Raw genomic sequence first — 14,173 nt, 5'->3', positions numbered from 1 at the left:
GGCATGCTTTGCACAGAGAATTGGAGGGAGTTCAAAAGAGGAAGATGAGAATGATCAAGAGCCTGTGAAACCCTTCTACGGAGATAAATTGAAAAGAATTGGTATGATTCATCTCCTTCCTAAGGTGAACAAAGTATGGCAATTCCTATTAACCACACGTGATGGATAGCAGTTGAACCACTTAATGCACTACTTCAAGGCGCTCGGTTGCTCCCGCACTGAGAGTGGGGCCGCTCTGCGCAATGGGCTTTCTCCCCAGTCCATCCAGTCACAACGGAGAGTTCATTACGTCTGCAGGTGCCATTCGGGCAGCGCAAGGGAGCCTCCTCTGCAGAAACGGAGCTAATGGCGATGGTCTGTAGCACTGCTCAAGGGTGTGATTTGTATAAAGCATGGCTGCAAATCCGTGCCTGGAAACTCGGTAATGCAACTGTAAATTCTGAAGTAGACGATCAAATCACTGCTCCCACCGAGAGGCTCACACAGCCAAAGGAAAAACACATTTTTGAACACCAGATCTGTTTTAACTAAGAGTTTGCATTCATTTTTTTTTAATTATGTTTAGAAACAAATCTCTGGAAGTAAAATAAGACTAAGATCTTGGATTGCTTTCCTTCTTCCCCTCCCATTTTTTACAATTTATAAAATAAAGTTCAACAATAAGCACTACATTACTTTCAGGATTATCAAACCTCATATACATGGGGTAAATGGAGACAGAAAGGTTAAGATATTTGCCTAACATCATGCATCACGTATTAAGCCAACCAACAAGCTGAGAGCAGCTTCCTTCAGTTCTTCTAAAGATTCACAGGACAATACTTATGCCAGCACTGGCTCAACACAAAACTAGCCCCACGGTGCCCCCTGCACCACAGTTTTCCAGTGTTTGACCAGTCCAAATTTCAGCAGTCCACTAAAATACAGGAGGATGTTGAAGCAAGATATCTAAACATGGGCAAAGTGCTGGAGAAGACTTTTTCCATCAGCACATCATCACCTGTTTATGAAACACAGCACGGACACAAGCTGTGCTTTGGCCATGTTCAACATTAGTTTTCTGTTTTCCTTGGCCTTAAAACCAAGGAGCAAAACGTGTATATTATCAGGATTCGTGTTATCAGACTGGACGTTAGGCAGCAAGATTAATTAAACTTTGAAAGAGGAAAAAGAAAAATAAAGAAGCACTCCAGGTCATTAATTTCCACTTTTTTATGCCGAAAGATGTTAGCATTATGGAAACACAAGGTCAGGATAAGATCTTTTAAGAACCTGGCAAGCCTTTCATATTTCTGCTAGGATCCCATTCAGGGAGGCACTATCACTAAGTTCAAGCAGTGCAAGTTTCCTCTTGATTCACTTGAGAAGAAATAGATTCAGAAGATGGAAATGATCATGTGACCAAATGCCAAACACTTTCCAGCTGATTTGCTGAAAGAAGACCAAATGTGTGCACAAAACCCAGCAGTAAATGATCTCCCTTTTCACTCTGAAGGTGAAGAAGTTTAACTTTCTGCCCACCTTGAACAAGGCAATCTTTCTGCCCTCGGAATCTTTCCAGAGCCTTGTCAGAAACAGAACAGAGGGGAGTGCCTTTCTCATCTCTGGAAGGGGACTCCTCACGTACCCAAACAGTCAGTCATTCTCAGAAAAAGCACTGCTTTCACTTCTCGCTTTTGCAAGAACTCGGTGCAAAGGGCTTTCCTGAAGCAAAACTTGTGATGCCTCCTAGACACAGCAAACCAAGTGCACTGCGATGGCAGAACCCAGATATTCAGCAAGCTCAGCAAACAGATGTAAGCTGTGAAGCTTTCAGCTTTTGTAGGGATTTTAGGTTAGACACGTGCTCCTTCACTAGACTCATATTCATCAGGGATAGCAGAAGCTCAGTTGAGTTAATGTAAAAGATGTTCCCTGCTCTAAGTACCTACTTGTTAAGTACCCAGAGAGGCAAGGCTTACCACTCATATGGTTATTTCTAGCTTTTTTACTCCTCCCCTTCGAGATTTTTGCCTGAGCATCCCACAGCATAACACACTCCAGCCTTTCTCTCAGGCAGCCTTGTTGGTACTGAAGAGGCATCTATTTTAAAAGAGTTCGGCTTCTAAGACCAAATGCGTGCTATGGAACACTACTTAGAAGAACTCAGTCTACACATCTTGGCTCAGTGGGAATCCTAAAGTCTATAAACAGCAAGGCTGAAGGCAGAGACTCCAAACCGAACACAAGATGCTTTCAATCACAACCAGAGGCATTTGTCTGTTCAGTGGGCACCCTGTGGGTACAGTAGACATTCCCCTAGCACTTTAAAGTTAGCCTTTACAGAGAGCAGAGGAAGCACAAGTTTGCTGACAGCTTGCTGCTAACTCATTGCCCATGTCTCCAGTAATCAAATATATTGATGACATGAAGAATGATGCCCAAACGGAGGATTTATAAAGCCGTTCCCACAAGACTAATTGGTGCATTGTTCTTCTTGTCTCGGTGCTAATGCAGGGAGGGACTGCTTGGACCTCACAGCTCATGTCAAACCAAGCGTAGAGATGCACAAACACAAGAGACATAACAGGGCTGCTCTGTCTCAGACTGAACTCAAATCCAACACACTTGATCAGCTGCAAGCAGAGAAGAAAAGCAGGGATCTTTTCCATCACGGCACAGCAGTCTGAAGGCTTGAGGTGCCAGAGGGAGGATTGCAGCTATGTGCAGGCACCGGTCCATGAGCAATTCCTTGGTCTGTGTTGGCTGCAGTGCAAAGCTGCAACAATTACAGGAACCCCTCTGGGGGTTCAGTCGGGCAAAGCCGTGACCATACGCTCATCACTGCTAATCCTATTGGAATTAAACCAGCTTTGCCTTTCCTTTCTTTTCTCCAGGATCAGTTTCCATCTGAAATCACTGACAGCAGAAGACCTAACCCGTGCCAAAAGAGCAAGCGACAGAAAGGACAGTAAGCCTTTATAATGAAAGCCATCCACTTTTTTTAGTTAAGCTCACAGCAGCATTTTACAAAACTCGGGTGGCTGTCATCCAAAGCTTTCAGCTCCGCGGAAAGCTTTTAAGATTTATTTTAGGGCATCCATCGGGACAATTCAGGGTAGACACACTTAAGACCTGCAGAGTTTCAAGATGTCTCACCGCAGTCTCTTTTCAGACCTGTGCGTCCAAAAAGGCATCTTTGTTGCTGAAGAAATTACCAGTGAAGCTTGCTGTCGGGCAGAGAAGTGGTTAAGTCACCTCACAGCGGCAGCGGTGGCATCAGGTTATGGGCAGGAAGGAGGCTCTGCCGGCCCTAACGGCTCGGGCTCTGCACAGCGCAGCTACAAGCGCTGGGGTGGGAGAGGCTCAGCACAGCCCTTCCCATAGCACCCCGTCCCCTGCTGCCAACCCACTTAGCAAGGGGATGTTTGTGTCACATTCTGACTGCTAGGAGATGGCACACGTGTAATGGCAGTTAGATACAGAGTAGAAAGCAAGGTTGGTTAAGGGTTTGGTTTAATGTTAATTCCTTGCTGCTTCTTTTTTTCAGCACCGCTGGCCAAAGCTTAGCCTTTTTCCAGTGACCTCGAACACTAAACCCTTCATGGGTCTCACAAAAAGAGCCAACGGAAGAGCAATAACAACATGGAAACATTACCACAAACAACGCCTGTGTCCTTGAGGGAACCTTTCAGCAGGCTCTTAGGGCAAATGCTAACTCCAGAATCTCTTGCAAGTTCCCCTTTGGAAAAGAAGAAATCGCTTATTCCCCGTCCGGTGTGTTTTTTCCTCTAATTTGGGTGCGTTCACATCTTAACAGCATGGAGCAACTACACATCTAAAGTCTGGCAAAGGAGAACACTGCTAAAGAGAACAGACATGAGCTGGATAAACTATCAGGGCATGGCTTTATGTCCCTGATAACACTTAGCTGGTGCAGTCTGTAGTCCGCTGCCAGGTGACGTAACTGTGGTCGCTCATCCTCTCACCACTATTATATATATTTTATTATAATCCATCCCGAGGTACTCAATTTCAAGTACCTTACGTTAGATTGCATTGGAGCGTAAGAAAACACACTGCTGTATTTTGAGATGTACCTCTTCACACACAGGTAGGAAATAGCAAATACAAAGAGAAAAGATAGATAGATAGATAGATAGATGGACAGACAGTCTGAATTAAGGACTGCTGGAAAGCAATGCATTCCTGTACGGAAAAAACAACAGAAGGAAAGAACATCCTTGCTACTAATGGCTTTATGCCAAGGCTTTATTTTGCCACCTTTAAGAAAGGGATAACAAAAGTAATATTTTGACTGCAAAAAATGTTGAAGTATTCTCCAACTCTCAGACACTGGGAGGTTTTTACCTTATTAATCATTTCTCTGTGGAGAGAGAGAACTATGGCAAAGGCAGAGCAAGCGAAGAAAAAGGATCCCCAAGCTCTCATCATAAAAATTTCCTGTATATTTACAAGAAGAGCTCAAACCATTCTAGGTCAATATTTGTGACTGAGATGAAAGCAAACTATCGTGCTTTACCCATACCCATAGTGCATGCAACTAATATTAAAATTTATCAAGTTAATTCCGCTATCCAACATATCCATAAGCAACATATACCATAGAGGTATGTCTCTACATCACGAGTAACAAACAATAATGTTAGCAGAGGTATCTGTTAGCCTTCAAGCTACTTCGGTAAATACTAGCCGTAGTCCCCAGTCATGCCTGCTACTTGTTCTGGAAGTTCATTTCTGTTGTATTAGCTGCATTTTTTTTTCCCCAATTGTTAATCGGTTGTAACAACTTCTATGCCAAAAATGAATGTGAGAGCTTCCAAACAAAGCTATCGAAAATTAGTAAGAGTACCAAATTTAAGAATGTAACAGTGAAGATTTGGAAAAAATTAATTTCCATTGCCAAAGATTAATACAGGTACTAAAGTTGTACTTTTTGTAAAACCAAGTCTTTGGCACTGTGGGCTCTCTGTAAGAGCATTTATATTTTACAGTTTGAAGATTTTCAACGTTGCCTGTTGTTGTCAGTCCAGGTAACCATGCTGTATTTAAGCCTACATTGCAGACGTATTAAAAACATGAAATCCTTTTCCCAAAGAGGCTCAGCTTCAGAGTCCGCCTGCCAACAGTAATTACAGACAATATTGCACAAAGTTCTGGTGACCAATTGCAATACTCTGGGTCGGCTCCTCTGAAAACCACGGGCTGAATTCTTGGACAGAGGGAGTGCACAAATCTCCATCGATCTCTGCAAGCACTTCATGGTGAAGCAACCAGTTCTTGTTCTGTATGCTGAAAACAGGATGGGATGATGACAGCAAGGCAGTAAAGACACTGAGATTCCATACGGTTCTTGAATGCACTGGTTTCAGAGGGGCAGGAGAAGATCGTATTCAAAAATTTTAATGTGTTGGTATTATTAGTTCTTGTTTGTTTTTCTAAGGAAAAAAAAATAAGCAACATCCTACAGTAACAGTCAATCCACCAGAGTGAGTACTAGAGTTGGATATCAGCCAAAATAAACACGGCAGGATCTACGATTTTTATACGATGAAGCATATATGATAACAGTAGTGAGATTTCAGAGGCTGATCTGTGCTTGCATTAAACAAAGAGCAAGCTGAATTACAGAGGTATGAAGTCAGTACATATGGGGAAAAAAAACTAATGAAGTCACCCACCATACTAATTTGTTTTCTGCCTTATACCCCAGCTACAAATAATCTCCACTTCACCCCTTCCCCCTGGCTTTTGTTCTTATCCTAGAACTAAACGTGTGTTTGGCATTCCTAAACGTGCTCCAGAACTTCTCGCACCCTCACATCCCGGCCTAGCCCCAGCCTGGCCCAGAGGTGATGCTTGCTGTGGATGCCCATCAGCCGGCCATCGGCAGCCACAACCCAGCAGGTCCCTGCAGAGCTCGTGCTGCTGTCACACAAGCGCTGACTCGAGTTTGTCCTTCTATCTAGACGGCATCAGTCCTTGTGTAACCTGGAGAAACCTACTTGTCCGTTGCCTGCTTGCCTCCTCTCTTAGGTCTGCTGGAAACGGGCCTACTGATAAGGAGAGTGAGCGTATAAGCTGACCTCAGTAGGAAACAGGGCTTCTAAGAAGGCACATACTGCTGTAACCTATAATGCTGATATTTGTGAATTTTAGCATATGTACAGCGTACTTTGTAAAGCATATAGAAACAGAGAATTCCTTCTTTGAAGAGCTTTTTCATTCACGTATATCATTATGAGGAACAGCCATTCATACCTGGAAAGGAGAGCTACCATCATCGACCTACACCCACTACACCCATTACCCTATTCATTTTTCTTCACAATTTTTCAGGAGAAGATAATTTTCCAGAAACGCTGCACGCAGAAATCCTACCTGCTGTTTACGACTAGGCTTGTTTCATTCTGTTTTTCCTGGAGGAATGTCATAGCTACCTGTAGAGCGTTTAGATTCCTTGTATTTCTTCATGGCATCTTAAAACACAGCAGCAGCACTCAGTGACTAGGCCAGATACAGGTGACTGAACAAAGCTGTTCATACTTGAGAGTTTCAGCACACATCTCTGAAACAGCCACATAAGATGGGATGTTAACTTCACTCTCATTCTCTAAGTGTTGAATTATGCATTACACTATCACTGTGCTGATAAAACTGCTTGCAGATCTCATGAAAGATGTTCCTTTAAAAGGCCTTAATGCTGCTCCTAAAATGGATGAAAATTTTCGCATTATATTTACCCTATAAACCCCATCTCTCTCCACAAAAGCCTTATCAGGAAACCTCTGAGATGTGCAGACAAAGACAAACACTGCCCAGAAACAGCATTTTTTTTGCTTTCTGTGTGCAAGTGAGTTGGAATTAGAATGCAAGGGGGATTTCTACTTTCTCAATTTTTCGTAATACTCAGTGCTTAATTAACCTTTTTTCCAAACATAGCATGGGAAAGGGCAGTTACAGAACTGTTGAGTGGGGTGAGAGATGGCCAAATGCCCACAGGTGATGAATTTTCCCCTATATGTGAAAAGGCTCTTTAGCATTATGTTTACTTCTGCTGTGTACTCCCTACAAAAATCCTTCTGCTGCTGCTATCCGTGAAGACTTCTTCCTGCCACAGAGCTGACTGCTGTATGTTGTACTACTTAAAATACATAACAAAGAACCAGGCTGTCCAGGCAATGCACTGGCTATTATAAAATAAAACAGCATTCTCCCTTAACACAAATGTTGGCTTTTTGTTTTCTTTCTTTTTTTTTCTTTTTTTTAATTAGCTGTGACTAATCCATATTTCATTTGCATCTGGACTTAGAGTCTATCCCTTATTTGAAAAAGGGAAGAGAGAAATGCTGGGCACAAAGTCAATGCCGAGGTGCAGTGCAGTAGTCTCACTTGCGCCTCTGGGAGCGTCTCATAAATGCCGCTACAGAATAAATCCCATTAAGCAAAGTGTTATCACACAGAATTAGCCATTAGATGTGCATTAATTGCTTCAACCTACTTAATGAAAATTGTTCCAAGAAGTTACCCTGGTTTTAGAGAGAAAACAAGTACAAGTACAGCTATTCAAAGTGATGGCAATTAAGAGGATTATATATTCAGATGTATCGCATCAAAATGGAAGAAGTAACATGAGTGAATGCCAATAAATGGCCCAGTTCTCCTCCCACACCACTGATTCCAACAGAACTTAGCACAGGCCATTTAACTCAGATTGCCCAGGCTTAATCCCAAAGCAGGCACGCGCACGCCTTCAAGGACACGCAAGAAACATGCGCTAATAAGCAACAATAATGAAAAGACAGACACAACTGTTTTCTCTAGCACGATATTCATCATACAAGAATCTTTATTTACTCACTGTAACCAAATTAAGTTTGGGAGGCTATGATGCCATGATATTGTTTCTGGAAAAATAAAACTTCTAATCACTATTTTCTTTAGATTTGCCATATGATACCGTGCTTTTGGAGTAACTTCACAATTCATTCTTCTGCAATTCATTTCCAAATACCTACATGATAGAGGTCAGCAAAAACGACTGAAATTACCACCTTAAAAAACATCATTTGTGTACTTCATGTATATTTTAATGCATCAAGAAAAATTAACAATCATTTACTCAAAGTCCATTACAAGAGCTAAGCAGGTGCAACTTATTGCAAGATAAAAAAAAAAAAGCAGGAGGAAGCACATGGTTCATTGCAAAGGACCAAATGCACGTATCTAACTCCAAACAACTTCACTGAGGAGGAACACAGCAGTTGCAAGGGATACGAAGGCTGGGAGGAAAGCCCATGTGCATCAAGCAAGAGAACTCTGGCTTTGTAGATAGGGGCAAAGCGCTCTCTTTGATGTTGTTCAGAACATAAAAATTAATAAAAAATGATGGGGAAAAATTCACCATATATTTGTCATTTCAGCCAATTTGCAGTAGATGCGACACAAAGTCTCTAGCTTGCAGCCACCTGAAATTTCTAGACTATGATTGCATCCACTGTCACACTGTAACTTGGTATCTCAAACCACGTACATACATACATATCATAGTGAGAAGACATTATTTAAAATCGAGTAAATACACTGCCTTACATATGGGGGAGAAAGCACCACCAAAAACAAAAATCACAGAAAAATAATAAGCAAAACCGCATCGAACAGAAGTAATTCTATTTTACCAAAGGAGCGCTGCAAGCCCCCTAAAGCTGAATTTTCCTTCTGCAAGCCTTGCTCTCCTCCAGTGCCCCACCGTTACGTGTCTCAGTCCTAAGTTTATGGTCAAAATAGTAAGTCTCTAAAAGATGTCAGACCACGGGAGAGAGTAAGAATCTGCTCAGTTCTGTTACCACTGTGTTCACAATCAGGGATCCAAACCGTACGCTTTTAGAAGCAATATTCCTTCTCTCTCACATTTCTAGCAATAACTGTTATAATACTGGTAGCATATCAAGGAAAAGCAAACTAACGAGAAGACAAAAAAACAACCTTAACAAATCCTAGGCAACATTACTAAGTACTCTTTAGGAACAGTAAGTGAATGAAGTAAGTGTTACAGAGGGATTTATAAGCCAGGCGACGCTGCGTAGAGCATTGCACTGAATATTCCGCTTCACCTAAAATTCTCAGCTGACTGTGGCTTAGAAATATCCTCACGATAAGCTGTTCAGAGCTTAGCATTTCTGCAGCTTTTAAGAGATGACATTAATTCTGCAGATGGTCGTGCTCTCCGCAGAATAACCCGATACCAGATTTCATGCAGGATTAGAATGCGTGCACAACCAATTTGTAATTCAAGGCATAACTGAATAATTAAGCTAAAAGAATCTTATATCAGAGTTAGTTGTACTTTGTTTTTTGTTTTTTTTTTTTTTTTCGAATGAAGTGTCAGTAAGTTATACTTTAAAAACAAAAGAAGTTCTGCTATGTGAATCTACCCTAGCAAATCAGAGCAATTGTAGTGAAGGGATTGCAGCTGGCTCTACACAGGCTGGCTTCTAATCACAATCATACCTCTGCAGCTACCTCCTGCAATCTCAGGGCAGACGAGCAATCAAGTTCTATGAGAACACAAGCAATTTAAATGTCACCATCCATGCAGTTGCCTTTCAGTGCTGAAATTGATAATAAAAGCTTTCATCAACGTTTTGAACACCTGGGAGCAAAACTGTGAACTCATTGCACTTCCAGAAACCCCAACTGCCTCTACTAATTACCTCAGAAACGTTTTGTGCTTATTCTGGTGCACCTGATGACGCCATCCTTTTCATGGAAAAAATGCCTAGCTGCTTTATGCAGTAATTACTCTCTTCCAGCTAATGCAGCAAAATTAATACGTGTGTATATTTTCAGTCAGGGATTGTATTTTAGTTTTGTTACTGAGCAGAAGTGTGGAAGTGAAAAGCCAGCTCGGCGCTCTGCTTGCAGTGTCATAGAGAACGCGGCATTACTCTCTTGGTCATTTGCATCTGAGCTCTTCAAACTACAAATGCACACTCCAAGTCAAAAGAAAAAATTCCTAGCAGTGACAGCAGAATCTTGCAGGAGTTCGTTTAAAAATGTGGTTCATAGCATTGAGGTGATCATAATGTTTGAAAATCAGAACCTTCCCAACCAGGCAACCAAAGCACAAATTTCCAAAGCACTTGTCAAAAAAAAAAAAAACCAACCAAAAAAACAACATGAAACCTAAGAAGGAATACACTTTATGAAGAGAATCTTCATGGTGCAAGAGGACAGAAAACCATAAAACTGAATGTACTAAATTATTTTCTATAGTTATTTACAGACCATTCCATTCTCCTCCTGTTCTTTAAAATTACTCTGTACTGTAAAAGGTCAGACAAAATTGGACTCCTAAGCACAGAAACATTTGCAGTTTAATGATACTCTCAGTGCTGACCAGGACAGTTCAGAGAAAAATACAACCACAACACAGCCATGAAATCAGCCCAGGACACTGTTCTGTGCTTGCATCCCCCACGGCCATTGCATGCTAGACATTATCCAGGCTGATTTTAATAATAGCTTCACAGTCAGAGTTAAGAGGAAAATGACTACATTATTATCTCCTCAGACTTCTGATATCTATCCAGCTTGCTCACCTACACATTATGGCTTTCCACCCTGACCACTAACCATCCTTTTATCAGATTTCATTAATAAAGATGCATTTCTCTCCATAGATTTGGTGCAGCTTCTTTTTGTCCTCCTGTTACGCTCTAGATACAATGCATTTTGACCAGAAACGGTTGGACCTGTGTTTTAGGGGAGACCACTCACATCAGAACTTGACACTTTGCTTTCAGAAAGCCAAGAACCTTCTCTTGCTCCAGCCCCTTGCTGCTACATCTCAGTACAGACTCACAAAGTTCTCCCGTGCCCAGCATCCTTGCTCTTCCTGGCATGCCACACAGTGCCAGCAGCAGGCTGGCCATCCTACTTTGGGAGCACTTCAGGAACGGGATTCCTAGCCCACTGCTGAAGCTTTCTGGTTGCTCTCATCAGCCAACGGGAAGGAAACGGGGGCACTGAGGGGCCTGCCCCTGCATCTGCTCACCTCCGCCGCCACCCAGCCCGCTGCGCTGCACGCCGCTCTCACAGCATGAGCTGCCTTCTTCTCTTAGAGATCTCCATCCTCCTTGTCTCGTGGATAGATTAATATCAGTAAGGTCAAGTTTATTTTCTCTGTTCCATTTCTTCAACCTTTCTTCCTTGTGCAAGACCACTGATTGCTAGTGGCCCTTAGATATAACAGAAATGAGCTATGAAGCGGATTATGAAACAGCTTGAACATCTTTTTTACATGTATTTGCTGAGAGAATCAAAAGGGGCCACCTTTGCTTATCTGTCAGCCATCACAGTGTCTGTGCCCACCCAATCTCCTCCACTTATAAGCTGCAGCGACTGAGCGGGGCTCACGGTCCCCCACTCACGCGCACCCAGACCCTTTGAAGCCTCAAAACGAGACAGGACGCTTCCCTGAGACAGATACGGATCTACCCCTACACACCCGCCCCAGCAAACACACATCTGAGACTTTTGTTAGCAAAGACAGGCAATACCAGGTGCATCTGAGAAAGCACTTGCTCGAAGCTTCTGTAACAGAGCTAGAAATCATTACCTCAAAACAAAGACCACGTAGGAGAGGTCTTTTGATTTCAGGGCTCTCTAATCTCTCTTTCTACAGGAGGGAGCACAAAAATGAGTGCTTGGCTGAAACAGGGCAACATCAACATTATATTTTCCTTTCACCTGAGGCACAGGCACCCCTCGCCCAAACTCAAAGCCTCAAGGAGGTAGAAGCAACCCTCTTGAGAAAAACCATGATTTATCCAACAGGTCAACCCATTGATGAAAGAAAGTGCTAATTTGGACTACACCCCCACTTCTGCGAGGTGCCAGACACTGGAGAAGGACTACACAGCTTCTCAGCCAAACACACAGGCGTAGTGCCAGCCCCACTACAGAGCACTGCACATCACATCTAGGGACTGGTTTTCCTTTGAAGTGCCTGGCTCCAAAGGAAGCCCTTTCAACACCCTGAAGGCAATACGTATATGACGCAATCTTATACACCAACGCTTTTTTTTTTTTTTTTTTTTAAAGCAAGATTGTGATGATGGGAGGTTGTTTGTTTGCTTGCAAAACACGGCTGAGTTGTTGCGTTCACTCATGAAATGAGCTACCCCTGGAGAGCTCAGCAGAGAGAAGTGAAAGCAATGCCTTGACATCCAACGCCACAGGCTCTGCAGCCTGAGCTGAGGAAATCAACAGTCAGCACCTCCCGGGAGCCTGGGAAAGAAAACCACGCTAAATACTCCTGTGTTGCACAGCCAGATCAGGGTGCAACAAGGGCAGCTCCAGTGAAAATGCTGCCCAACAGGCTCAGACAAAAAGGAAAGGCTACAAGGCTCAGTGTGCTTTGGTTTGGGTTGGGCTTTATAAAAGGCAAAATATAGATCTCTTGTCAGAAGGCAGCTTTGACTCTGGGATTGAAAAAATGAAATTGCCAGAGGGAAAAAACAAGTTAACATCCATGAGGAGTAACTACCAATATACAAATACTTTCTCCCTCTCTTTAATAAGAAGCACTCAGAATAGAAACATGTATTTTCTGATTATTTCTTGCCAACTCCCACTCCTTCATAATGAGCAACTGGAAGGTTTCAATCTGAATAATTGACTTTAAATGATTTAGGGAAACATAACTCAAGTCACTATGTCAAAGGGCAAAAAAGCCATGCTTGTGCTCTCTGCAATATACTGTATTGGCTCCCATGAGCAAGCAACAATTTTGAAGATGTAGGAATAAAACATAGCTTCCTACAAATGTTTCATGCACTGTCATTTCAAAGTCAGAATAAACATCCAGAAAGTTAAATTCTTGTTGTATGAGGCTGGGCTAAAACTTTCTCATAGAAATAAAAGTAACCACAAAACATAACACTGCCCATAGAGCTGTGGTATTTTAGAACAGCAGGTACGAGCTGCAGTCAGAACTGCAGAGGCATTACACAGTATTTGCAAGAAAAGGTTTGAAGGTCTTTTGCACGATCAAAAAGATTAACGCACGCAGTTGAAAGCATGTAGCAGAGTTTAAATAATCAAAACAAAAATCTACACCAAACTTTTGAAAATATCTTCAAGAACATCTTTTCCCTTTGCCTGTTATTTTGCATTAATGCTGCCTCAGATCATCCTGCTCCTAAAACTACCGATAAGTCAGTGACAGATACATGGAAAGAAATACAGAGATGTAATAGGATTCTCCTCTGATTCCATCTTCTAAAAATGTAGGACTTGGTTAAATCAATGATCCTATTCAGTCTAAATGAGCTCCTCAAGCTTTTTGGTTCATCCATTGCCGTTTTGCTTTTGCACACACGCTACTTAATTGCTGTACTGCCCTGTTATATACCAGGGGTGTTTGTGCATGTATATGTACACATACGTATGTATGAGGGGTGTGTTGTGGATGTGCATACATAGATAAGCATCTGCGTATCTGCTCCCCGGTCATTCGTCCTCATGCTCACGGCAGATTGCAGACCTGAGAGATGAGGACACTCGGCAGCACAGATCACTCATGTAGCGGCAGCTTTCAGCCAGGCAGATGTATATTAAAGAAAAAAAAAAAAGAGCTCAGTGAAGAAGGGAGCACCTATCCTTCATGCTGTGTTGCAGGAGAACCTCCCTGCCTTCCCCTCACAAATAAGAGGGTGCCGGGACTGTAGCACAGAGGAAGTCACACCATCTTTGATACGGGTCCTGCACAGGGCTCCCATCCCCCCGCATGGTTTCCATCGGCAAGGCCCCTTCCACTGGTCTGTGCTGGGAGAGCAGCGGGCTGCTGAGAATCTGCCCTGGTGGAGCTCACAGGCTGGCCCCTGCAGCTGCCCTGGTGGAGCTCGCAGGCTGGCCCCTGCAGCAGACAAGCCCTGAAGCCCGTGTCCCAGAGGGCAGCTGAGCCCAAGGCACACAGCAAGGCCCCACCTGCCAGAAGGGCTGGGCCGCTCTGCCAAAATCCAAGATCTGCCAGCTAAGCAAGAGAGCTCCTTCTGAACAGCCTAGGCCTTGCTGGCAGGCCTACGGCCAGCTAGGCCGCGTCAGGGACAACACTAGTGCTTCAAACAGCATAGACGGACTGGTATACTGCATATCAGCCCCGTCTAAC

The 14,173-nt window shown here is 43.0% G+C and overlaps 1 protein-coding gene across 3 annotated transcripts in view; it reads right to left on the bottom strand.

Annotated features, from left to right (window-relative positions):
- The window catches only part of CD247 (CD247 molecule), a 47,148-nt gene that overhangs the window by 7,815 nt on the left and 25,160 nt on the right, over positions 1 to 14,173 (bottom strand). The gene's annotated exons all lie outside the window — the stretch shown is intronic.

This window comes from Numida meleagris, chromosome 1, assembly GCF_002078875.1.
Source record: "Numida meleagris isolate 19003 breed g44 Domestic line chromosome 1, NumMel1.0, whole genome shotgun sequence".
In the NCBI taxonomy this organism is placed as follows: Eukaryota; Metazoa; Chordata; class Aves; order Galliformes; family Numididae; genus Numida; species Numida meleagris.
Note: the sequence above shows the minus strand (reverse complement) of the source record. Positions and strands in the feature narration are given on the sequence as shown.